The 25954-nt window shown below is 42.7% G+C and overlaps 1 protein-coding gene across 4 annotated transcripts in view; it reads left to right on the top strand.

The window, feature by feature from the left end:
- The window catches only part of FGF14 (fibroblast growth factor 14), a 293565-nt gene that overhangs the window by 257748 nt on the left and 9863 nt on the right, over positions 1-25954 (top strand). The window lies entirely within an intron of this gene.

Genomic DNA, 25954 nt, shown 5'->3' with positions numbered 1-25954 from the left:
TGTTGCAGGGAGGAGAGCTAGGTGTGTAGATGCCTCAGCCTTACAGTGTGAGATTGGATGAGATGATCTTTTGGCCACTTTCAGAGAGTGCCCTTTGGCTGTTGTTGTTGTTGTTGTTGTTGTTGTTGTTGTTGTTGTTGTTGTTGTTGTTGTTTTCTGTGCTATTTTTCTAGAAAAAGAGGTGCCTCACCACGAATGCCTCCCTTGTTCTCTTATTCTCTTATAATGGCAATGGCGCCCACCTGAGAGGTAGTTCTGGTGAGTTCTGGCTGCAAAAAGAGTGTGGTGTAGTGGTTAAGAGCGGTGGACTCGTAATCTGGTGAACCGGGTTCGCTTCCCCGCTCCTCCACATGCAACCTTGGGCTAGTCACACTTCTTTGAAGTCTCTCAGCCCCACTCACCTCACAGAGTGTTTGTTGTAGGGGAGGAAGGGAAAGGAGAATGTTAGCCGCTTTGAGACTCCTTCAAGTAGTGATAAAGTGGGATATCAAATCCAAACTCCTCTTCTTCTTCTAGTCCTCTGTAAACCACAGAAAGAGTTGGACTAATGCTTTATTGTACAAGGACAATGGAGCTAGGACAAATCTGAGGAGCTGAAGGACCCCTTTAACGATCCTCCTCCAGCCTCAGCAGTTTTTTGTCTTTTTGTTTCTGTACTATTCGGTCACTCGATGTTTTAAATCCTCTGTTGCTTCTGTTATCTCTTTTTTCCCCCCTCCCTTTAAGCATTTGCCCAGGACGATATCTACCTTTACCTCCCCACCCCCATTTTATGTTGTTATTTCTATGTATATCATGCTATGGCCACACGGTTAATGCAATAAAATCTATTTGATTTGACTAATGCTGCTAAGAATAAATGTGCTGCTTGGTCAGGACTGGACCAATTTTGCTGCCTGAGGTAGAGGAGCAAATGGTCCTCACTTCATTGGTGAAGGTGCACAGCACCATCATAGTTATTTTGGCATCTGAGATCCCACAAGCAGAAAAATGCAACAGTAAACATTTAAATTTGCTGCCTTCTCATGGCACCCCAAACCATCTGCCTAATAGTTGGGCCAGCCCTGAGCTTCATGATACCAACATTCCTGTTGATCAAATTAAAAGGGTTGAGCATTTCATTCGTCTGCCTTTCTGCGGTGGGGTTAAGACATTAATAAGGAAGCATGTCTGTTGTTTATCAGCATAGATATAATGCATGGGTAGGCAAACTAAGGCCCAGGGGCCGGATCCGGCCCAATCGCCTTCTAAATTCGGCCTGTGGACAGTCCAGGAATCAGGGTGTTTTTACATGAGTAGAATGTGTCCTTTTATTTAAAATGCATCTCTGGGTTATTTGTAGGGCATAGGAATTCGTTCATTTTCTTTTTTCCTAAAATATAGTCTAGCCCCTCCACAAGGTCTGAGGGACAGTGGACCGGCCCCCTGCTGAAAAAAGTTTGCTGACCCCTGATATAGTGCATAGTTTTTTGACAATCTGCAAAGCCCCATACTACTAAACACACATTTCTTTTTAACCCAATTCTTTGTTAATGGAGGGAGTGGGAATAATTTGATGGTGGCCATTGGATTTAATACGACTTTAAGAACGGGATTAGACCAATCCACAGAGGATATGTCTGGCAGTGACTATTGCACGGGGCAGCCAAACAGAACTTCCATGTTGAAAGGCAATGTACCTCTGAATACCAGTTGTTGCTGGGAGCACACTATGCAGAGAGAGCTGTTGACTTTCTGCCCTTCTCATTGAATTTCTGGGAGCCTTTGGGTGGCTGCTACTGGAACCAGGATAGTGGCCTACATGGCTTGATCCAGCAGGGCTCTCATTATATCCATACTGGAACTTCCTATTGCCCCAAAAATATGTGACTAGGTAGTTCCCCATATGCATGCATGTTTTCTCACAGTGGTGCCTTTTTTTTCCCTTTTGGGGGCTTTCGGTATAGAGCAACAGTGACATCCACTGGCTGGCTACTTTAAACAATGCACAGCTTCTCCACTGAGTATTTCAGTGAAGTCCTGCATATATCACAAGATTCAGGGTGTTGTTGTTTGTTTGTTTGTTTGTGTGTGTGTGTGTGTGTGTGTGTGTGTGTGTGTGTGTGTGTTAAAAAAGGTTCTGCCAATTGATTGGATAAAATAAAAATCTGTCCTGGCTTGCCATTTTGTCTAAAGCAATTATCACAATGGAAAAATACACAAAGTGATTTCCCTTTAATATTTCTTTTTCCCATGGATTTGACACTCATTTCAAATCCACATACCTAATTACTGTATGCTTAGTAACCGTATTTTTTTGGGGGTAGATCATCTGGCTGAATTCCATTCCTTGGTAATGGAAAGAAAACCTCAGAGGACAATACAGTATATTTTAAAGCAATGGTTAAGAAAGAAAGATAGAAAGTAAAGTATACAAAGTAAAACCAACTTGGTTCCCCCCTGCTGCCTGCTCCCTGCTGCTTAATATCAGGAGTCCGAGTCAGTAATAGTACAAAAGGAAAGCTTCATTCATTTTAATTGCTTTAAGGGCAGAGATTTTCACATATGGTAGAAGTAAACAATGCACATAAGAAATGTGCAGTGCAATCCTATAAATACCTACTCAGAAGTAAGTCCCACTGAGTTCAATCGGATTTACTGCCAGGTAAGTGGGTACAGGATTGCGGCCTTAGAAGTTGATTGGCAAAAGCTAAAAAAATTATAATAATCCAGGGGGCCATATAAATGCACATCACATTTTTATTCAGTCTTCTAAACCTTAAATTAAATTCCAAATATAAGCAGTTTTAAAAACCATTAGCTAAAATATGATGCAGCTTTCTATCTTCAGCAATTATCTCATACGGTCTGGAGTCTGCTTCATGAATGATTTCCGTACTACTGTTTTGCAAGCTAATAAGGGTCCAGGAGAAGAGTCTGACATTGCACACTCCCTCCTGACCTTCTGATAGATTGTGAAGAGTGATGCAGCTCTTGATCGTTTGATTTCATATACAGGGAAGAATACATATTAAAACATCACAAAAACGTTAGACAACACTGAAAATATAAAATACTGCGTCACCCACTCTTCCAACACAGTTGAAATAATGTTGCTGGTACAGTGTTACACCCCAGTGTTACGAAGACGTAGTTGGTATTCCAACAGGCGTCACTTATAAACAAAACTACTTCATTTATCTCAGTGATTCCAACCCCTGAAGCATTCCAATCCAATCCACTTCACTTTTGATGACTTGATAGGTGATTCCTTGTGCTGATATGAGAGGCACATATTCATGCCACAGAATGGTTGTGAGGAATGTTAACTTCCTGCTGGGCGGGACATGGAACGAGCATCCTGCAAACATAGATATGTTTCTGGATGTTCTTGGAAATTCCTCCCCTCAAAGCGGGACTAGCTCAAATGTGTGAATGGAGGAAACCATAAGAGCAAATGAAATCACGTAGGAAACCATATCAGCTAAACATTTGTTGTTGGTTAGTCGTTTAGTCGTGTCCGACTCTTCGTGACCCCATGGACCAGAGCACACCAGGCACTCTTGTCTTCCACTGCCTCCCGCAGCTTGGTCAAACTCATGCTGGTAGCTTCGAGAACACTATCCAACCATCTCGTCCTCTGTCGTCCCCTTCTCCTTGTGCCCTCCATCTTTCCCAACATCAGGGTCTTTTCCAGGGAGTCTTCTCTTCTCATGAGGTGGCCAAAGTATTGGAGCCTCAGCTTCAGGATCTGTCCTTCCAGTGAGCACTCAGGGCTGATTTCCTTCAGAATGGATAGGTATGATCTTCTTGCAGTCCATGGGACTCTCAAGAGTCTCCTCCAGCACCATAATTCAGAAGCATCAATTCTTCGGCATTCAGCCTTCTTCATAGTCCAGCTCTCCCCTCCATAGTGAGAGCTCTCACTAAACATAGCCTAGTTTATTTCTCTATCCAAACCAATACTTAGCCATGAGGCAGTTTCCATTCTACCTAGTTCACTAACTTTGCTTCTTGGAGTTTGGATCCACTGCAGCCCTGTGGTCTAACTCCCAAGTCTAACTCTCTAAATAGCTTTATTTGCCTGCTTTATGGCCAGTGATGTTGAGAAATATGATCCAGGTGCCCCAAGATTGGCAGAAGCTGAAAGCAACTGTTTTCAACACACACACACCCCGCGCAACACAAAAAGGCTAAAGCAATTTGATTCATCCATAGGGAGCATTAGCCCTTTCTAGATAACATATGCATCCACAGTGAATGTATGTAGTGAATGGGGCATTGAAGTGGCAGCCCCTGCTCTTCCTGACCTACACATATTTATTATGCTGATGGATATTGTGGGCCTTTCGCCTGGTGTTTTTTGTACACACACACACACACACACACACACACACACACACACAAATTGAAAGGGATGATTTTGTTGCAACCTGCAGCCAAGTAGAGCAAAACTGTCTGATTTACAGACTTTTTGTAGTAATAAGGCATTTTTGACTCCCCATATACCTACATCATGTTAGTGCCTTAGAATTTTGGTAACTTGAGTGAATGAGTCAGTCAGTCAGCGAGGCCCAACTGTATGTCTGCATCTCTCTCTTAAGGATATTTGTTTCGTTCTTCAGCTTTAGCACAGATAATTAAAAGTCACTGCGGTAGGTGAACTTCTGTGGAGACACAGGTGAAAGCATATGTGCCAATTTATTTTCCAAAGTAGAAAACAGACAGCAGATCAGTTGTCCTGGTGCTTTAACCATAGATGGAGACATCTTCTTGATGAAATTGCCTTAGCATAAAGACTGCTTGGAGGTTTCTTTGAAAAGTTATTCACAATCTATGAAATTTAGCAACTGTATGCAAGAGAGTTGCTCAGTTCACCAGAAGACATTTATCTGGATTAAGAAGGAACTTCCTTGCAATCAGATGGGTTAGTAAATGTCAACTCTTTCGGATTTGTTTGCCTTCTCCAGGACATTGGACATCTTTCTTTCTTTCTTCCTTCCTTCCTTCCTTCCTTCCTTCCTTCCTTCCTTCCCCTGGAGCTATTTCCTCTGTGTACCTGTCATTCAGGGGGTATTTGCTTTTAGCAGTTCGTGGTCTGGGTTGGATAATGTTGATGGTTAAGCTAGATAACCCTTTCTTTCACAGCTCTATTGGTTTTATTCCAAATATTTCAACTCTGCATTGTGATCATAGCCCTCAAGATGGTTTAAAACAGTTATTTAAAACAACATAAACATAAATAAAAGTCAGTATCAATACTCAGCAGAACATAACCTGGAAATTCTCACAAGTATAAATAAATACTGCAACCCAGTAACAACTGCAAAAAGCTCCCAAACTGGAAGCATCCAGAGCAGGGGTTCTGATCTTAGGAATCAGGCAAGTTTGTATTATCTAGAGCCATGTGGAAATTCTCCACCCTGCTCGTGGGCAGAGAAATTGGGGGGACCATGTCACCAGATTTCTCCAAGGAGAGAAGAGAAATTACTTTGACAGTTTCTCAGCATAGGGCTCACCATTAGCAGCGACAATGGCACAGCTTCTTTTTAAGGGGTTTTCTAAACAGTTTTCAGGGCTTTTTCCAGTGGAAAATTCAGCTCATCCCTATTATCAGTTAATTCATTACACTAATAAAGGTTGGCAGTTGTTTCCTACACAACTCCCACCCCCCCGTCCAGTGCCAGGAGATATGGCTGCAGTAACAAACAACTGAGATGTAAGTTGTGCACAAGTTTTCAACTGATCCTTCTTTAAGATGCCCAAATTAAGCTACCCTACTTTGGGACGTGGGTGACACTGTGGTCTAAACCACAGAGCCTAGGGCTTGCCGATCAGAAGGTTGGCGGTTCGAATCCCTGCGACGGGGTGAGCTCCCATTGCTCGGTCCCAGCTCCCGCCAACCTAGCAGTTCAAAAGCACACCAGTGCAAGTAGATAAATAGGTACCGCTCCGGCGGAAGGTAAACAGCGTTTCCGTGCGCTGCTCTGGTTCGCCAGAAGCGGTTTAGTCATGCTGGCCACATGACCCAGAAGCTGTATGCTGGCTCCCTTGGCCAATAAAGCGAGATGAGCGCCACAACCCCAGAGTCAGTCACGACTGGACCTAACGGTCAGGGTCCCTTTACCTTTACCTTTACTTTGCTACTTAATGTTTCTCAACGTTAGTATTAGCATAGGGAGTGGATGGGAGGGCATAAGGGTGATTTATAGTTGAAACCAATATGAGGAGTACTAGGGTTGCCATATGTCCTCTTTTTCCAGGACACATCCTCTTTTTCATGGGTAGAGTCATCACAGTGATCCATAGTTAGAAATAGAAGTTGGCCGTTGTGTCCTGTTTTTTGCTCTTCAAAATATGGCAACCTTAGTGCATATTAAAAGAAGGGACCACTGGACTCGTTTACTACAACAGAGTAAAAAAGACCAGCTTTCCGGTCTGCGATGAGAGGATTTTCTGTAGAGCAACTCTGTTTCATTAATATTAAAAATATGAATTCATTGTTTGGGGATTTTCTTTTTCTTTTGTCATGGGAAGGAGCATCAAATATCTCTTACTTTTAACCTTGAGGTTTGATCTTTGGTGGCAGTTCTGATTCTGAACACTATCTGCCATGCCAGATAATTAGAGTAACTGAAGGGGGATCGGAATTCAAGCTGTTTACTCACTTGTCTGTCAGAAAGTTTTCCTTTGAGGGAATCATTTCAATTAGCTGTATTCAAACCAGAATGACAGAGCAGACCAGCCTTGAGCCTTTTACATGAGTGTCAGTTAAATGTGAATGTCAAACATGTTGTTGTTTTTGTTGCTGCTGCTGCTTAATTGCAAGCCAGACGCTACAGATCACTTTCATGATTTCATGAAAAGGTGTTTAACACGTAGCCTGTAGGGTCGCAACTTTTATTCCACATCTTAATTGATAAATGCCACGTATAGAAGCCATTGATCACTGAAGGCAGAAAAGTGAGCAAACTGAAAATGCATTTCAAGTGTAAAATTGAGAATATAAGCTTCATTGCTGTAGAGCTGGAAAATGTAAATGAAATTGTTCCATTCTGAAAGTTTCCTTAGCACAAAAATATATGAACTGGGATCCAAGAAACTGCATGACTAGCTCTAGGCTTGGAGAGGGGACTTGGGCTTCTGTGTCTTGAAGGGCAATGCCCCATTCAGCATAGAAAGCTCATTTTGGATTTGGAGTGGCTTTCATTAGCAATTTGTGCTATGGCATTTGGTGGCTGTCTTCTGTTCCAATTCTAAAAATTTTTTTAAAAATCAGTGAGTGTACCCAAGCCTTCAGCTAGTGTAAAGTAGTTTTCCAGATATTGACCGAAGTGTTGCCAATGCAAAAAAACACACAAAAAAAATTCATTCCAATACTAGTTTTTTTATTTTAAAAAATAATAATATTGATGTATTTTTTATTTCATCAGTTGAATTCAAAGGAATATGGGTTGAATGAGTTTGTTCATTAGTGGTATTCCACAGCTGTTGCACAAATGCTACCTGAAGAGTTTGTGCAACAAAGCATCTAAAGATGTAATATGGACATGGGAGTCCCCAGCCCACCCCAGTATCTCGGGAAATGGAAGCTGATCCTGGCTCTGTAAATGATGCTCTGGAGTGCTGCAAGGCTGACCAGGGAGCTGGTGGAGCAAATTTCTCAAGTGATTTGATATGAGCACATTGAAGATTCAGAAGTCAGTGTTGTAGAGTCTTTAACTGATGTTATTCGATACTGGACTGGTGGAAGGAACTGAGGGACTGCTAACAGTCCACAGTTTAGGGGTCTCAGTAGTTGCCTTGCCCCGGGCACTGGCAACCCATGCTATGCCACTGGTGAGTGGTAAACCAGCAGAATCCCTAATCTGTCCCAATTGCCCTGAACACACACTCTAGGACCCTCCCCCCCAAAAAAAGAATCTCAGCTGAGAAGAATCTTAGCAAGTCTGCTGCACTGAGTACTTTGTTGTTGTTTTTGTTTAGTCGTTTAGTCGTGTCTGACTCTTTGTGACCCCATGGACCAGAGCCCGCTAGGCACTTCTGTCTTCCACTGCCTCCCGCAGTTTAGTCAAACTCATGCCGGTAGCTTCGAGAACACTATCCAACCATCTCGTCCTCTGTCGTCCCCTTCTCCTTGTGCCCTCCATCTTTTCCAACATCAGGGTCTTTTCCAGGGTGTCTTCCCTTCTCATGAGGTGGCCAAAGTATTGGAGTACTGAGTACTTAGGTGAGACCAATTCCACCCTGCTCACCCACCCAGGTCTCAGAGATCAGACCAGCCTCCTCATGCGTACAGACCAGATCAGCCTCTTCATCCTTAATCAGATCATGGGTGAGGGAGGTATTTATTCAGAGCCAACCTGGCATTCAGCAGCTGCAGACCTGACGGGTGGCAGATAGGACAACCGCAATTCCCCAGCTTGGAGGAGGGGCTTGCACATGGCACGGTCACTAACTGCCTGTTCCATGTGCCCCTTACCCAAGCTGCTTTGTTCCTTTCCTCCTGCTTTGTTGTTGCTCACGTTCACTGCATTTTTCCTGAATTATAATTGTTGTAAGGATTTATGAAAACGTTGGAGATAAGCGCTATGTCTGAGGATCCTAGGGAATACTGCAGTCACATCACAGCAGGCAAATGTGAGTTGTTATGGCAATTTGCTGCACAGAATGATACTGTCTGTACAACCCGCATATGCATGCAGGCAGGGCAGCAGTTAACAACCACCAGTACAATCTTTCTCAAACATCCCTGAACAAAGTGAAACCATTATACCCAGCATTTTCAGTATGATACCTCTGAAGAAACAGCCCAATGGCTATTTTGCCATTTTTGATTGTAGCAAAATCATTCTCAAGCAGATTATCCATAAATGCCAGGTTTCTTTTTGCAGTAAAGCTTGCCAGCCAATTATCATCCATTTAATACTTGTGCATTATTTATGGTTTTAGTTTGAACAATACTTTACTGCTGCTCAAGTTTTTCAGATCATTTTCATTCCTGTTCTCCTCCTATCAGTCTGGAAAATATTGAATTATAATTCTGCCCCCAGACATGTTTGCTAAGTTTCCCAGGTTTGAGACATCTGCACGCTTATTACATGTGTATACAGCTTGTTGCTGAGCAAAATGAAGTTCTGAAATGATCATATAATCAATTATTTCCCCCCTCCAATTTTAGTCCTATTTATTTTACACTGTGTTGCCAATGAGCCCTTTCACACATTACGTTTTGGGGGTGTTTACCTAAGACTTTTTTTCAATGTACACCTGAATTTTAAGTCAGAATGTAACAGGTGGTTTGAAAATACATATACACTTGTTCCTAATGCAAATGTAATTTATTTATAGCCCAACCATCACAAACAAGAAGCTACAGAATGAAAAAAAAATGAATGTAGTTGAAAGAATGAGACAAATCAGAAAGCAATTGTACATTGTCTAAGGGAAATTGTAATATTTAGAAATTTTGCAACTTGCTCAGTGAATTTTTTAAAAGGCCTCTACTAAAATGACTCAGATGATTAACCTGGAAAGGACTATGTAGAGTGGAAAATATCAGTTTCTCTAGCCCACTGATAACAACTACATTTAGAAAGAACATGTGGCACTGACTCCATCTCTTCATTATTACAAGGGCAGTATCTGCTGCTTACAATAACTTTGTTATGTCTGCTATCTAAACATTTTGAGGGTAAGGTATTTGTATTTAGAAACAGGTCACCAGTTCAGCTATGGCATTCCATCCTTGAAACTGTAACCTCGCAAACCCAGTGATTGGGGGGGGGGTGCCTTGTCCTCCAGGCCACACTGCTGAATTGCCAAACAGGTGAGGTGCTGAAGGTGCTGAACCAGTTCTTGGGTGTGGTAATGAGCTGAATGGGGGCCACTAATCAATAAACTGAAAGTTGGAGGTGCAGCTAGTGGTTGGTTCCTGTGCCAAGAGAGTGGGTGTTCAATTTGTTCTGATTGGCATTGCACTTGCCCTGTAAGAATGGAGCAGGTTCACTGCTTGAGAGTGTTTCTATGCAGACTAGGACCTGGGAATCCAGTGTGCAAATTCCTACTTAACCATGGAGGCCAGCCGGTGACCTTTGCCCAGTCACCACCTCTCAGTCTAACAGTCTAAGTAAGGTGTTACAGGGTTATTATGAGGATAAAACTGTTGTAATCTGCATTCGACCGAGCGACTCTTCCGGATTCACCCTCCGACGTGATTAATGACCTGAGCCTCTGATAAGGCTCCAGCCACATCCTCCATTCAGCAGAGTTTCCAGCACAGGGAAGAGATGAGAAGTTTGGGCTACATTGCTAGGTTTTATTACTAAGCTACGCAGGCAGAAAAGAAATACATCCTCTCTGTGTGAGAGCAGAGAGCAACTGGAAAACAAAGGAACAGGAAACCAGTAACGTCACATCCATCTCCTGTCTTCCATGAGACTTCCAACAGCCTAGAATGTCTCTGGAATGTAAACAGAGTCTTGTGACTCTCAAGCACTGCACAGTGGCAAACAGAAACTAACAAAAACAAGGAGGGCGACAACCATGTATGCCAGTGACATGCGGTGAATTTTTTTTGTAGGGGAACAGTTAGGGCCAGAGGCACCAGCTTGCAAGGGCGGTGGGGGAGGCGACATTGCCATGCCCCAATGTCGCATATGTGAGCATCTTGCCCACCTCCCTAAACTGAGCAAAAGCTTCCCAGGCTTTGGGAAAGAGGAGCCAGGTCTCTGACAGGATGCTGGAGCCCTACTGCCTCCTTCCCAAAGCCAGGCGGACTTTGGGAAGGTGGTGGAAGGGCTCTTGAAGGCATCAGAGAACCATGCCTCCCTCAGCCAGCCAGAAGCTGGTGCCAGGGGAACATTAAGGGTTTATCCTAGTCCCCCTAGTCGTCTGACCACACACCACTGATGTATGCCTCCTTGAGCTCCTTGGAGAAAAGGTGGAACATGAATGCAAAAGCTGTATTTTTGTGGTGTATATATGGAGAGAGAGAGAGAGAGAGAGAGAGAGAGAGAGAGAGAGAGAGAAATGGCTACTTCTGAAATATAGACAGATTCTGTTGTCACTAGTTTCTACTCTGTTTGTTGCTTAAGAACGTATCTGGCATTTGCTACTTGGCAGCCAAGTAGCTGCTAGTAGAACATAACACTGGCATTACAGAAAAGGAAGCACAATATATGTGATGCAGCTTTTCCCCCCCTTTCTTAAATGGACAAAAGGAGTTGTCTCCTGGACTTGGCTCTTTTTATGCAAGACTGGAGGGTTCCCAGAAACCATCCCTGGAGAAGTTAACAGCCAGGGACTGGTGTTTCAGTATTAGTCTGACAGTTGACACCACCTTAAAAGATAACTCCCTGCAGCTGTAGCAGCCAGCCTGCCATAATGTAGGTCACTCTCGAAAGAAACTGTTCCTCAGGGCATCTGAGCAAAAAATGACAGGGAGGAGAGGGGGGACCTGGCTGCTGCAGATGTGCTTTGAGGAAAACTGACATTTGCAATTAACTCTGCTTGAATAAAACGGGCCCCATTCAGAAACATCCAACTGGTGTGTAATACTAATTTTGAAACAAGGTCTTAACAACTGAAAGAGGCTATTCATGCCTTTGAACTTCATTGTGCAGACTAAGTACTCACCCATCATAAGATACCTTTGTGAGTTTGAGACCACACTCCCGAGACGGCTGAAACCATTTATTAGTCTTGTAGTTATGAATTCATCATTCCGTGGGAATCCATGAGCTTGAGGGTGGAAGGAGACTCAAGAACAGCATATTTTACTCCCATTTATTTATGTAAATAATGCTTCAATGTAAGCCAGTATAAAGTGATGCAAAATGGGGGTGGGGGGGATATCCAAGTTCCACATATATATATGCTCATTAGGTCTAAACTTGAAGTGACTGATTAGGAATGAGATCTTGGGTACATTAATGGATGCCTCAATGAAGACATGTATGTAAAGTAGGATACAGAACTCATGTAACAAAATTGTGAGCTGTTAGATAGAAAACCTAATTCAAATCTCAATTCATTCACAAATCTATTGGGCAGCCCTAGCTAAGCCACCACCCCATTTAATATACAAGGATGGTAATACAGGCCTACCTGTTGTAGGATTGCTGTGGTGATGTTATACAAAATGGGTTTAGTGCTATAAATGTGCTCTATACATGCTAAGTATTTTTTTTATGGAAATAAGTATTCTCTTATCCACCACAGTAATCAAACACCACCATCACCACTGTCATTAGCATATTCAATTTAGAAATCATTCTTTCAACTAGGGGAAGACCTTTTTAGAAACTGGATGTGGGCTTTGCCCACATGCTGACTTCAAAATTTGAAAGTGGTTAGAAAATAGAACACAACACTTAATGCTGTTTCCTACATTTGTGTTGAAATGGAGGGGCAATATGGTATGTGGGAGTTAGGAAACTTCTCATATGAACTGCATACAAATATTGATCATGGTGAAACTTCCCCAATGCCACAGCAATGTATATTTGAGTCATCTTTGACCTTTGAAGACATATCTCCCCCACCCCATATGAAGACTGTGTTCTTTTCAGTATATTAACTGTGGCATGTATTCAGATGAAGAGGCAAGCGGGTAACTGAGCTAATGAAGTCACAGAGTATTTTTACACACACACACAGAGAGAGAGAGAGAGACAGACAGACAGACAGACAGACAGACAGGCTGTTCATTTGAATCCTCTGACATACAATGCATATAATGCATTGACAATGACATATAATGCAGGTGGATGTGGCTTGGTAAACAACCTTGTGGAACAAATTAAGAGACCTGATGGGCTGGATCTATCTCTCCCTCAATTCCTGTAGGCCAAGTTTACCTGTACCACACCTGATAACCATATCTGGCATCAACTTTGCAGCCAACTGGGAGGTATAGTGTACTTAATTGTTCCTGTGGGCTTGAGCTTCCCTACAGCTGATTCAAGCTATGAGTAGTCTCAGAAACCAGGATACCTGTTTGTTTGTTTTTATGTATTTTTATTATTTATTAAATTTGTATACCATCCCTATATCTGTCTATCTCAGGGCTATCTTAACCTACCTGAGCTCTTAGTCTAGCAGGAAAATGGCATTGCAATAGGCAGTCAGGTAGATGTCTCCCCATTGCATATTCTTCATAAGAATGTGGGTCTCCTGATACAAGCACCATATGTGGACTGGGATGACTGTGCCTTAATTGGCACCATGCAATTAAACGTGTATTAAAAGAAGATGTTAGGACTTTTTTTTTTCCTTGACTCAAAATTATGTGTAGAATACTCCCCTGGTACCAATTATAAAAAAGGAAAGTCTAGAATTTAATTAGCATTTGATGATGCCACTCAGAATGTATTCAAATTATAAGCTCATCACATGAATAATCTTTTATCATCTGATTAGATGGAGCAATTCATGTGTCTAATGATACCTGCTAATCAATCAGGAAGAAGGGAAAAAAATACTTCAGAACCAAATCTGTATGCAAGCAATACGGCATCGGCTCTGTTCTGCTTTAGAGTCACAAACATCCATGGTGATTTCTTTAGGGAGCTTTTCTTTGGTGTCTTTATGATGCCCCATGCTCACAGAGGCACTGCACGAAGCCGACCTGTTTAAGCCTTTGCGATGGTGAAACACTCAGTTGCAGTGAGGTGTTTTTTTCCTGACAGCAAAGGATTTAAACATGGTGTGTAACCACTTTCACAGCCCATTCCTCCCAAGTACAGTGGTTCCTCGGGTTACAGACGCTTCAGGTTACAGATGCTTCTGTAGTTGGTGCAAAAGGACCCATTGCTAGCAATGTGCATGAGAATGGGGTGTGCCTTCCTGTAGCCCTTTGTGTTGGCAGGGGTAGTGATGCAAGGGGATGGAAGCCAGGTGTGCCTCCACCGCAGAATCTAGCACAAAAGATTCTTGCACCTTGTCCGGGAACAGCTGGTCACCAACTCTGCGCTGAAGCTCTGCATCTCTGGCTTTGCTTCATGTCGCCTGTCGGAAATGCTGCAAACCTTCCTTGCTTTTGGAATCTCTCCAAATTTCTCACAGCTTCACCCCTTGCGCATCATCCTTCATGGTGTTTCCTTCACGGTGGCCCTCTCATTTGAACCAGCAGTGATTGGCGAAAAGTTGGTCACCTGCGAAAGCAGACTAATCACTTGAGAAAGCCCATGTCTGGAACTGCCCTCAGCCTGCTTTGCCCTTAATTTCTAATTTCTGTAATGGGACTACTGATAAGCCCCATTGCATTGTCTCTGAGATAAAACCTACATAATGCTTTGCACTCTGGGCATACAGTGCAAGCCATGCGTCATTAACTTCTTTGTAGCTTAGGAGATCAAGTAACTTCATCAAAGAGAAATTGCTTGCATACATTTTGAAATGGGTGAAGAACACTTCAGTGTTAAATAGAAGTCACGTAGATCTTTCCTCAGTGGAATGAAGTGGGAATAGGGTCAACTATACTTATCTTTCTGAAGATGCATGACTATCGAGCAAATATTGCCGTGTAGAGAAAAGCATTGTCAATTGCGCATACCTGTGGCTTTTCACCAAGCTATAAAAGTTGAAATCTGCGTGTAATGTTGTTCTCTGTTTCGTTCATTGAACTAACTACTGTCTCTGCAACACATATCAATAGTGGCTGGTAATGTGTTCCTGGCAAGTAGATGTTCTGTGAATGAAATGTTATTCTCAAAATCATCTTCAAAGAGGGGAGAAGTTTTTTAATTTTATTAAACAAAAATTGTAAAAAGCAGACAATGTCTGTGGGCATTCTAAGCTATATAGCACGATGGGCCAGCTTGGTAGCATTTAAAATCTCTGCCTTTGTACATCAAGTGGGTTCATTGTTAATGCTTCCTTTTCCTTCAATTCCCGCCTCCCTCTTGTTTGCCATAATATATTTAGCATATCAAAAGAATTGGTGTGGGTTTTCCTAAGACAAGCATTGGTTGGGGGTAACATTGCAACTGCTGCCAACAGCATGATCCTGTGTTCACTTTCAAAGGAGACATCAGGTACTACACATTTGGCAGCAAACATGGGGCTTCCATGGGCGTTTGTGGAAATGAAGTGGCAGGAGGTGGGTGGGATGCGACAGGGGAGGCTTTGTAAATGGGAAGCAATGGTATTGCAGTGGGATTAAGAAAGCACTCTCCTCCTTATTGATTGCCCCTGCAAATCCCATCATCTACTTTTTAAGTGGTTTTCTTGTAAGATTTAACGAATTTTAAGCAGGAGCCTGACACGTTTCCTATTGCCTTTATGAGCTTCCAGCATTCTCCTTGTTGGAGCTTGCTAAATCAGTCCCAGTAAAGGCAGAGCTCAACCAGTACTGTCTGCTCCTTACTCTCTCGGTCTCTGGGAAGCATTATCGTAGTCGGTAGCTTGCCTCTCCACCATCCTCCTTGCTCCTTGATTAAAGGATCCCTTCGCAAATGTGGATTGAGGAACTCTCCAAATGAGTTGCAAGTTCCCAGGTGACCAGACCTTATTGACTGCCTGCCCAGCCATCAACAAGGTTTCCACTCTCGTATCTTAATAGCATATGTTTGGAAAACAAATCTATTGGCTATGTAAGACCAGACATGGAATAGCATGGTGCATGAAGAGAAGGCTGACTCCATCCTGATTGTGGAGGATGAAAGAGAAGCATTCTGAGTGAGGGATGCTTTGTAACAGGTCAAGTGACAACTCATATATGCAGCAGGAGATATTGCCTCTTTTCACCGGGGAGATATGTGGGCCCCCAGTTTGGGCATTACACAAGGATCACAAGTTTGTCATGTGCCTGTCCTCTCTTCTAGCCTGCTGCAATGCCCAGAGTGGCTCTTGAACACATTGATTTCAGTGCAGTTCGCGTCCCAATCAGTGTGGCCTGGATTGCAGCCTAAGCCAATCTGTAGGATATTAAGGTCAAGGGCAGCCCAACCCACACACAAGTAGTTAGAATTTAACTTGTTTTGTTCCATTGGCAGTAATGTGAATAACAAGCTCCATCCTTAACCCAGCTGAGCTAAATAGCTAAGGTTTAAGCCGGTTTAGCTCTGTAGGTTTGAATGAGATTAAATCAGCTTAAATTAAAATGCTTCAGCTTAACCAAATTGCGAATCCAGCTGCAAATCGGATTAGACCAAAGCACTCTTATTTAACTAATCTGTAGCCAGCTTATTAAGATCAGTGTTTTTAGTGTGTGTAAACTGTATTTGTATCAAGAGATTTGCCTTGTACCTATATCCAGCAAAATATGGATGCTGTATCAGTTTCCTTGGTACCTTTACTGAACACGCTGAACCTTATAGAAAAGGAAAATAAGACAATTTCCCAAGCTACATATGTTCCGTTTAATTCACTGCGAGTTCTGACTAATAAAGTCATAACCTTCCCTCCCTCTGTGCCATAACCAAAGTGAAAACCTGCCCAGCAGTGATCAATGCAAACTAATTTATTCATGGATACACTTTGGTTTCATTTTAATAAAACAAATTATAAACTGAAATTCATATTTTGTTAAATAATTTCATGAAAAGGTATCTTAATAAACTATGCACTGCTGTAAGTGCAATATTGATCGTTATTTTGAGATTCATTGTACTATGATTACAGCATCTTTCTTAAATAAGTGTCTAGAATTTAATAGGCTCATCAGGGTTTCCCAGACTTGCTAGTTAGGGATGGTGGGAGTTGTAGTTCAAAAACAGCTGGAGACCCAAGTTTGGGAAACACTGACCTAAATCCAGTGGATGCTCCAGTCTGTGGACTTAATTAGGCCCAGCGCAGATCCCAATTTGACCCGCAAAGCCATTCCTCACGAACCATGCCCACCTTCTCCATCATATGTCACATCAGGTGTAGGAGCAGGCAGAGACATTTCCGCAAATGAATAAGATGCAGTGTGGAGTAGGGGTTAGACTGCTGGACTACTAGGACCCGGGAGAACAGGGTTCAAATCCCCACTCAGCCATGAAGCTCACTGGGTGATCTTGGGCCAGTCACTCATTCTCAGCCTAACCTGCCTCGCAGGGTTGTTGTGAGGATAAATTGGGGCGGAGATGTATGTACACCACTCTGAGCTCCTTGGAGGAAAGATAAAAAGGTAAAGGGACCCCTGACCATTAGGTCCAGTCGTGGCCGACTCTGGGGTTGTGGCGCTCATCTCGCTTTATTGGCCGAGGAAGCCGGTGTACAGCTTCTAGGTCATGTGGTCAGCATGACTAAGCAGCTTCTGGCGAACCAGAGCAGCGCACGAAAACGCCGTTTACCTTCCCGCCGGAGTGGTACCTATTTATCTACTTGCACTTTGACGTGCTTTCGAACTGCTAGGTTGGCAGTAGCAGGGACCGAGCAACGGGAGCTCACCCCGTCGCAGGGATTCGAACCACCGACCTTCTGATCGGCAAGTCCTAGGCTCTGTGTCCACAGCACCATCTGCGTCCAGAGGAAAGATAGGATATAAATAAATAGGAGCATAAAATGAGCTTCCCACTTATCCTTTGCAAGCGAGACTTCTTGCCTGTTTTGTATGTTTTTGGAACCCCCCCCCCCATTCTTGTGACAGTAATTTGTTTGAAACTGTTGAATAATGTACTCTAAAATTGTTGTAACCTTCCTTGGGACCTCATGGTTAAGGGCAGGTAAGAAATTGAATTATTACCATACTGGTTGTTATCATCATCATCATCATCATCATATCAGAACCACAAGAAATCCATATTATGATACTCTTTCGGAACAGTTATCTAATGATCTTTTGATTGGGGGTTGAAGCATCTTGTGTTCAATGGAGGTCTATGCTGATGACTTATGTGAGAGAGGTAAGCAGACCGTGGGTGTTTTGAAAAAGCTGTGAGTCTGCAAAGTGCTAAGCAAGAGGCAGACAACGTGTGGGTAGAGAAGGCTTCCTTAACATTTGTGCTTCTTTGTAATTGTTGACAGGAGCAGAAGATGAAATCCCTGGTTCAGGATTTGTGGTGTTCAGTTTATTTCTGGATGAAAGGCAGCCTTCGGGAGGGGGAGGGAGGTATGGGGAAACAATTGCTAGCACCAAAGAGAGCACGAACCTATTGCAACCTCCGTTTGAGCTAATAGTACCATGTGTTGTCGACACAGAATGGATGGGAAGCTCTCTAACTTTGCTCAGTGAGGAATGCTTCCCCCTTTTTTCCTTTGTAAATAAAACAAGGAATACATTTGCCAGTAGTGGAGTGCACAGCGTAGAACTGAGTTCATGAACCAAAACTCCATGAGCTATTTTCCGTGGGATGCTCGTGTCCACTTTCCACATTCCCTGTCTTTCTCCTCCCCAGTGCCCTAGCCTGCAAGTTCCTTGGGAGCAGGGACAATTTGCAGGCTGGGGCTCTGGAGACAGATGGATCCTTCTATGGGAGATGTACACCAACCTCTTATTGTAATTGAGGGCTGCAGTGCACGTACATCCAGGCACACACTGCATGCCTCAGGTAAGCCGAGAGGAGGGGAGAGCTCCATTGTCCTTACCATATTCTGAATTGTGACCGCACTAAGAAGGCCATGTTTGTGTTCACCAAATTGTTGTTTTTTCCAACATTTTGCTTTCTTTTTTAATTACTGTGATTTTAGATTTTAGGCTGCAATCCTGTACTCACTTACTTGGGAGTAAGCCCCCATAGAACTAATTGGGACCTACTTCTGAGTAAACACACATATATAGAGGGGGGGAACATATAGGATTGTACTGTCAATTGTGATTCTTTTGTTACTTTTTGTTACTTTTAAAATTATTTTATTTTTGTTCTGCTTCAACATTTTGTGCTCCACCTTCATACATAATAGCCAATGTGGCTACATACATAATAGCCAATGTGGCTACATTGGCTATTATGTATGAAGGTGGAGCACAAAATGTTGAAGCAGAACAAAAATAAAATAATTTTAAAAGTCAATAAAACCACTTCTGTTATAGAGGCATGTTGAGAAGGGTTTGTTCTGTAAAACAGAAACAGAAAATATAAATGCAGTGCATGGTTGGAGGAAGAGTGTGTGATGGTGTATGGCATGCACATTCGTTGCGCAACAACCCATTTACCTGGAAAAGAAACAGCTGAAATTAACAAATGAGTGAGGCTGCAATCCTATGCACACTTACCCTGAACAAACCCCATCTGAGCAAATCCCCACCCATCTGGCTGGGTTTCCCCAGCCACTCTCGGCAGCTTGCAGCACATATAAAAACATAATAAAACATTAAAAACTTCCCGATACAAGGCTGCCTTCTGATGCCTTCTAAAACTTGTATAGTTCTTTATCTCCTAGACATCTGAAGGGAGGGCATTCCACAGGGAGGACACCACTACTGAGAAGGCCCTCTGCCTGGTTCCCTGTAGCTTCACTTCTCACAGTGAGGGAAGCACCCGAAAACCCTATTTATATAGAATATTAGAGATAGCTTAGTCGATAGAGCATGAGACACATTGGACAAAAGATTCCTGTATTGTAGGGTGATGCCCCTTGTGGTCTCTTCCAATTCTACAATTCTATGATCTCTCGTTCTCCATAGTAGTGTGGTACCCACACACACACACACACACACACACACAAACACACAAAATTGGCAGGTTACGAGAAAAGTGGTTGTTTTCTTTCTTTCTTTTGTAGTGGTGCAGTGCCCGCTTGCTTGTGTATGTGGCAAGGAGGAGAAGGAGGGGACAGAGTTCAGTGCAGCTCCACAACTGTACCATGTTACATGGACACTGGATTGAACCCCAAATCTTTTCCCCATGGAAAGAACGACAGACTTGGGTAGAAATACAATTGGCCTTTTCTAGTATGTGACTAGGGAGAGCTCTTTCTAGATTTCTTTTTTTAAAAACAGCACACTTCTGCACTCTAGTGCCAGAAGGATGGGTTACTACACGGGCTAAAACTACATTTTTAGGCAGTAGCAAGCAGGAACACATTAAAAGTTCATTAAATGACAGGACAACATTGGCGAGGGAGTTATTTCTCCCCTTTATACTTTAAAAGGCTATAATCAGCATTACTAGTGAACAAATAGAGTGGGAAGTGGGATAGATAGATAATTTATTACGGTCAGAGACCGGAGAGTGGGAAGTGTTCATCTCTGAAATGGAAATAGTAGAAGAGTCCATTTAAAAATGCTGTCAAATTTGTATGGGTATGGGATGGGGAAGGAGTTGGACTGTCACTTGTCACCATATGATGGCATGGTCACTGGCCACTAAGTTCCTGAGCTTTGGCCCCACACGCAATGTGCAGTTTCAAGGGTTCTGGATGCACTACCTAGGAAAAGAATCACATTTCCCCACCAAGAAAATGTGGAGTTCCTTATTGCTGAATAAATGCAATTTCTCTGCAGCAAGAATGCTAGTCTAAAATCAGTTTTCTTGAAACTAGTTGAATGTAAATGCATACATCCCTTAAAAGATTTGCAGTAAAAACAGATAACATAAACAGAACGTCAATTGGGAAACCCCATAATTTAAAAATTCAACCCAGTAATCATGTCATCTACGAGGGTTATGAGTTCCTCTGAACATGCTAGGACGAGACAACTCTCTGCTGATCCAGTTATATTGAGGTTTAAGTCAAAGCGAGCTGTACTAGTAGCAGTTCCAGAAGAGTTAAATGCAGCCTATAGTACATGACAGAGCATTCAATATTTTGTCAGCCCATCACTTTCTTTTTTTTCCAGCTGACTTTTGCAAAACTGCAGAACTCTCTGGATTTTACACCTGTCATCTAACTAGCTTCAAAGTTTCTCACTTTTATAATAAAAGTGCACGTCAGCTGAAATGTCATGGATTCCCTATGCCACTTTGCAAGGGAATCCCAAGGACAGTGAAAGCAGGAGGAGGATATATGATTGATGCACCTCGGAGGCTTGGTTAGGTTAAATGAGGGCTCGGGTGGTATCCAGGGCACATGGAATTCAAGAACACAACTGCTGGTTCTAGTTTCCATCCCATTCCATTATTATTTGCAAGCTGTGGACCGCACCTCCTGCTGTGCACATTTACTTAAAGCGGAACAGCGTGCTCAAGAGAAGATCTTTGTAGTTTATTGGGGCTCTGTAAGGTATAATCAGGACGCGGGTGGCGCTGTGGGTTAAACCGCAGAGCCTAGGACTTGCCGATCAGAAGGTCGGCGGTTCGAATCCCCACAATGGGGTGAGCTCCTGTTGTTCGGTCCCTGCTCCTGGCAACCTAGCAGTTCGAAAGCACGTCAAGTGCAAGTAGATAAATAGGTACCGCTCCGGCGGGAAGGTAAACGGCATTTCCGTGCGCTGCTCTGGTTCGCCAGAAGCGGCTTTGTCATGCTGGCCACATGACCTGGAAGCTGTACGCCGGCTCCCTCAGCCAATAGAGCGAGATGAGCACCGCAACCCCAGAGTTGGCCACGACTGGACCTAATGGTCAGGGGTCCCTTTACCCTTTACCTTTAAGGTATAATCATTTGCTCTGAGTGAGACTATCTTGTACATGAAGGCCCTGGGAGGAGCAGGGCTGCTAGATCCTGTCAGAAAGCAAATGGCTGGTTGAGTTTATAGACTTAATCATGGGAAACTTCCACTCCTGGTGCATGTGGGTTCGAGGGCGGATGCTCAGATCAGATTCCCACCCTCCACTCATAAAACCTCTTTGTTCTGTCTTTTGCACAAAGAAGGGATGGGTGATAGCAGTACAAAAAGAAAACAAAATGAACAATTGTGCTGTAATTTCAGCAGCACCAAGAGCAAAAGGGGTCCCCCACTCCCAAGGTATTAGAGAAACCTTGCATTAAAATTCTTACTTTTAATTATGTATGAATGTACACGCTAGGGTGGCTACTTAGCATGTTTTCAAAAAAGAGGAATGCATTGCCAAATGCAACACTGTGGTATTTAAATCAACAGAACTTAAAGGTTCTTAGCTTTGGTTGGATCTTACCCATATTGCTGTATATTGAATGAAGTATCACAAGTGCCGGGACCTCCTGGTTGTCCCCCCAACTTATTCCAGTAGCATGGGAGAAATGACTAATTATAATAATAAGGTGGTTGCTTTTCAAGTGTCTTACCCATGGTTCATTAATTCTTTGAGTTCACTTATTTTCATAAACATGCAAGCTTTGAACTTAAATGCTGGCTTTTGTTTTTGTGTATAAATTGAAAAGTAAATCGATGTTATTTTCTCCCCTTCCACTTCACCTGATTGCATAGATAGATACACACAAACAACAAAGTGCTGTTAAAATGTTGCGGTGTGGAGTACTTACTGTTTCAGATAGACAGCCATGCCCCCTTCAGATTACTCCATTCCGTTCCACCTCCCACCCATTTTTCCACGAGTCAGCCTGCATTCCATGACAACTGAGCATGCTCAGTCCTCGTTAGGTTTTTTTAATATATAGTTGTGGACCCTTAGGGTTGTTTGAGCCATTTTTATTTATTTATACTTCTGCAAGACTTAGGGTTCTATCAAGCCTGCTGATAATCTTCCTCTTGTGAATGTGTGCTGCTGCTTCAGCTATATAAGCATTGGCAACTATATGTGAGCATCAAAAATGAAGGAAATTACGTTCGCTATATCTATACAGTATAGAGAAATCTGTTGCTTTTATATGAGCTAGGGACTGCGTACCATTTGGTTTAGTGGTCATACTACACAATATGGCAGCTGTCTTTATTTGCACAATACTGTACTTAAAAGTTTGGATCCAGACATAGTTGTGGGTAGTATCATGTGGCATTATTTTTCTACCAAATGGAGAAAAGTTTAATCCTAAATGGCCCAAATCTACATATGTATTTTTCCACAGAGGGCAAGTATTCAAAAGGTGGAAATGAATAGTTTCTTACCACAGGGTTAAGGTTACCAACATAGCCTGATCCTTCGTTATTACCCAAAATAAGTATTCAGAGAAATATCTTCAAAACTCTAATGGCAAACTTTGTCATTTTAAAATAAAATTGGCAATTCCTAGATGCTTGGCCATTTCCCCAGTTTAACTGCTTTTTAAGAACTCTGGTGGATACAGGAGGTTGTACTTACAGTTCACTAAGTAATGAAAGTTTATTCACTCTTTTTCAATATCTACAGTTTTGAAGAATTTTAACTTAGGTTTTGGTTATATTGAGCTCTTTCACATATATTTTTCTAGTCAAAGAAGAGCCAATTCTTAATAAAAGTTACCAAGCAAGTGGATTTGATTTTAAAAGTCTAAAGTTACATATAATATATATTGAGCATAATAGGAGGATTTTAGCTTTAAATTTTGCTGCTTTTACGAATGGGTTTACAGAAGCTTCTGCTTTTGCACTAGAAATAATTAATGCTACCTTGGTTGCTGAGCAGCCAAATATAACTGAATGGCAATGAATCATGATTCTGCAACAGAAATTGTTTAGCCAAGGTTTCTTTAACATTTCAAAAGTCCTTTGTTAGCCATGCTTTATATATTATAGGGATGAGAAACGTGAGCCCATTTTCTGTATACCACATCCACCCAACCATCAGCTGACATCACTGCAGGTGGGCGGGCAGACAGGGTTTAATACCGCATTGGCTGTGCACCCTGTTTCCAGCAGGGAATGGGATCGTGCAGTCAAGGCAGCAAGATATAAGTGGTGACTAAAGCCCTTAGCAAAAGCGCTGTTTGACGAGACTCATGCTTCTCCTTTAAGCCAGTGGAATCTACCCCACTGCTTCTGGCTGCCCACCCACTTAAACCAGAAGTGCAGGCTGTTTCAAAGAGTGCTTTTGCAAAACACTTTAAGGCAGCACTGAGCAGGATCAGATCAAAAACTTTATTGCGGTCCAAACACTCAAAAAAAAACAATTTCAAAACTAGATACAGTTAAAACGACCAGACAGACAGATGGAAGAAACCAAGGCAGTCATTTTGTTTTATATAGGGCATAATGACCTTTGTTTCTTATAACCTCCAAAAGAAATTTTGCCACGGCTAGTGTAATATCATTTGACCTGTCTTCCAAAAGATATTTAATATGGGAGGCTTCAGATTTTCCCGGCAAATTTGCTAGTAAGGGTTTGATCAGTTGGTCCCTTGCTTGCTCATATTGCCCACAATGCAGTAGGATATGCTTCATACAATCAACGTCCTGGGAACATAAACAAAGCCTATTCTGATAGGAGATGCCTCTCAGTCTGCCATTTAGAACTTCTGAGGGAAATACATTTAGTCTGGCTTTGGTGAATAAACGCCGATAGGTAGGTACAGAAAAATTCCTAAGGTATGAGGATATCTGAAAGTCATAGCCATTTTGGATTCTAGCTGTGACCAGGCTACAAATTACATAAAATTGGGATCACAGGTCGCTTTGTGAGGTGTCCCAAAGCCTTTGCCTCAGGGATTCAAGGGCAATGTCGTAACCCAGATGATATAAGAGGGATGATGGAAGTCCAATTGAGGTGGCTTTTCTGGCCATAGTTTTCAGCCATGGGCTGACAAACTGCTCATTGGTTAAATGCACTAATAATCCCTTCCCCAGGCCAAAAACTGAGATCTTGAGCCAGTATCTCAAGGCAGCCCACCATGCTTTGGTGGAGAGTGGGCATTCACCTGTTTCCAGAAATAGAATTGAATTTGGGACAGTTTGGGACCTGTAATAGGGACCAAAGAAACTTTGCCTGGAACCCGTGTAACTTAGGAAATGAACAGTTGTACCAGACGTTTGAAGCATAGAGAAGTTGGGAAACAGATTTTGCATTAAAAACCCTTATGGCTGATGGAACATAATGGCCTCTCCTTGTAAAAAAGAATCGGAGTATAGCAAGTTTGAGCAGGATCTTCCCTGCAACTGCTGATGCAAAGGGAGGGCGATCCTTCAAAACAGTGTCATGTTGCCTGTTTTGACATCCAGACTTCAAAGGACCTAATCCCATGATGTCATTTGTGATGTCAGTTGATTGACAAGTGGGTGGCTTGCCCACCTGTCAGATTTGGCCTGTGGAGCTGTTAAGTAGCCTATTGGGGAAGGCAAGGGCCATAGCTCAGTGGCAAAGGATCTGCTTTGCATGCAGAATGTCCCAGCTTCAATCCCCAGCATCTCCCTGTAGAGCTGGGACTGCTCCCTGCTGAAACCCTGGAAAGCTGTCATTGTAGGCAGTATTGAGCTAGATGGACTGTCAGGGAACTGCCATCGGCTCAGAGGCGAGAGATAGAAGTGCAAGGAGCAGAGGATGCTAGAGAGAGCCTTAACACTGCGCCTGAACAAGCCGGAGAGGAGGGAAGCACACCCCTGCCATCCCTGGTCATGCGCAGTAGTTTGAGATGCAGGGAGGGGCGGAAAAGGCTTGGGGTGACGAAACCTTTATGTTGGGGGAGGTACAAAAACAGACCACTCCCAGATTCTGCTAGTGATTGAGCCAGACATGACCTTATGAGGCTCTTCACTGTAAATAGTTTGCACCAAAATAAAGCCTGTAAAAGACAGGTCGGAGTCCTGCCTGGTTACTCTCGAGCAACAGCATCTGACATGGACCAATGATCTGACTTGGTATAAAGTAGTTTCCTATATTCCAAGGCATCACTATACACTCTTTCCACACAGGCCTTTTCACCTCTTACTTTCAGTTGACTTTTTTTAAAAAAAAATTAGTTACATAGGAGGTATTTTCTTTGGATGTCTCCAAGAAGGAGAAATATACACAACATAAAAGAAAGCGGTGCCTTTACTGCTCCCATGTTTTCTTTTTGTTGATGTGGTTCAAATATTTGTCTTCCGTGCATTCAACCAAAGAGCCTGAACGACATGCATTGTTTCATCAAAGAGTCTTAGCTTTTTGTGCTAGGCATTTTAATACTGTGCTTTGTCATCCTACAGATGTGTTAAATAAGCATGAATTGAATTGCCGAAGGTTTCCCAATAACAAAACTGGGAACTGAACTTTGATCTTTTTTTAAAAGCCCCAGATGCCACATGGGTTTTGTATTTAAATGTAGTAAACCCAAAACT

The sequence above is a fragment of the Podarcis filfolensis genome (genome assembly GCF_964270895.1).
Source record: "Podarcis filfolensis genome assembly, chromosome: 4".
Lineage (NCBI taxonomy): Eukaryota > Metazoa > Chordata > Lepidosauria > Squamata > Lacertidae > Podarcis > Podarcis filfolensis.
This window is presented reverse-complemented; position numbering and strand designations above follow the sequence as displayed.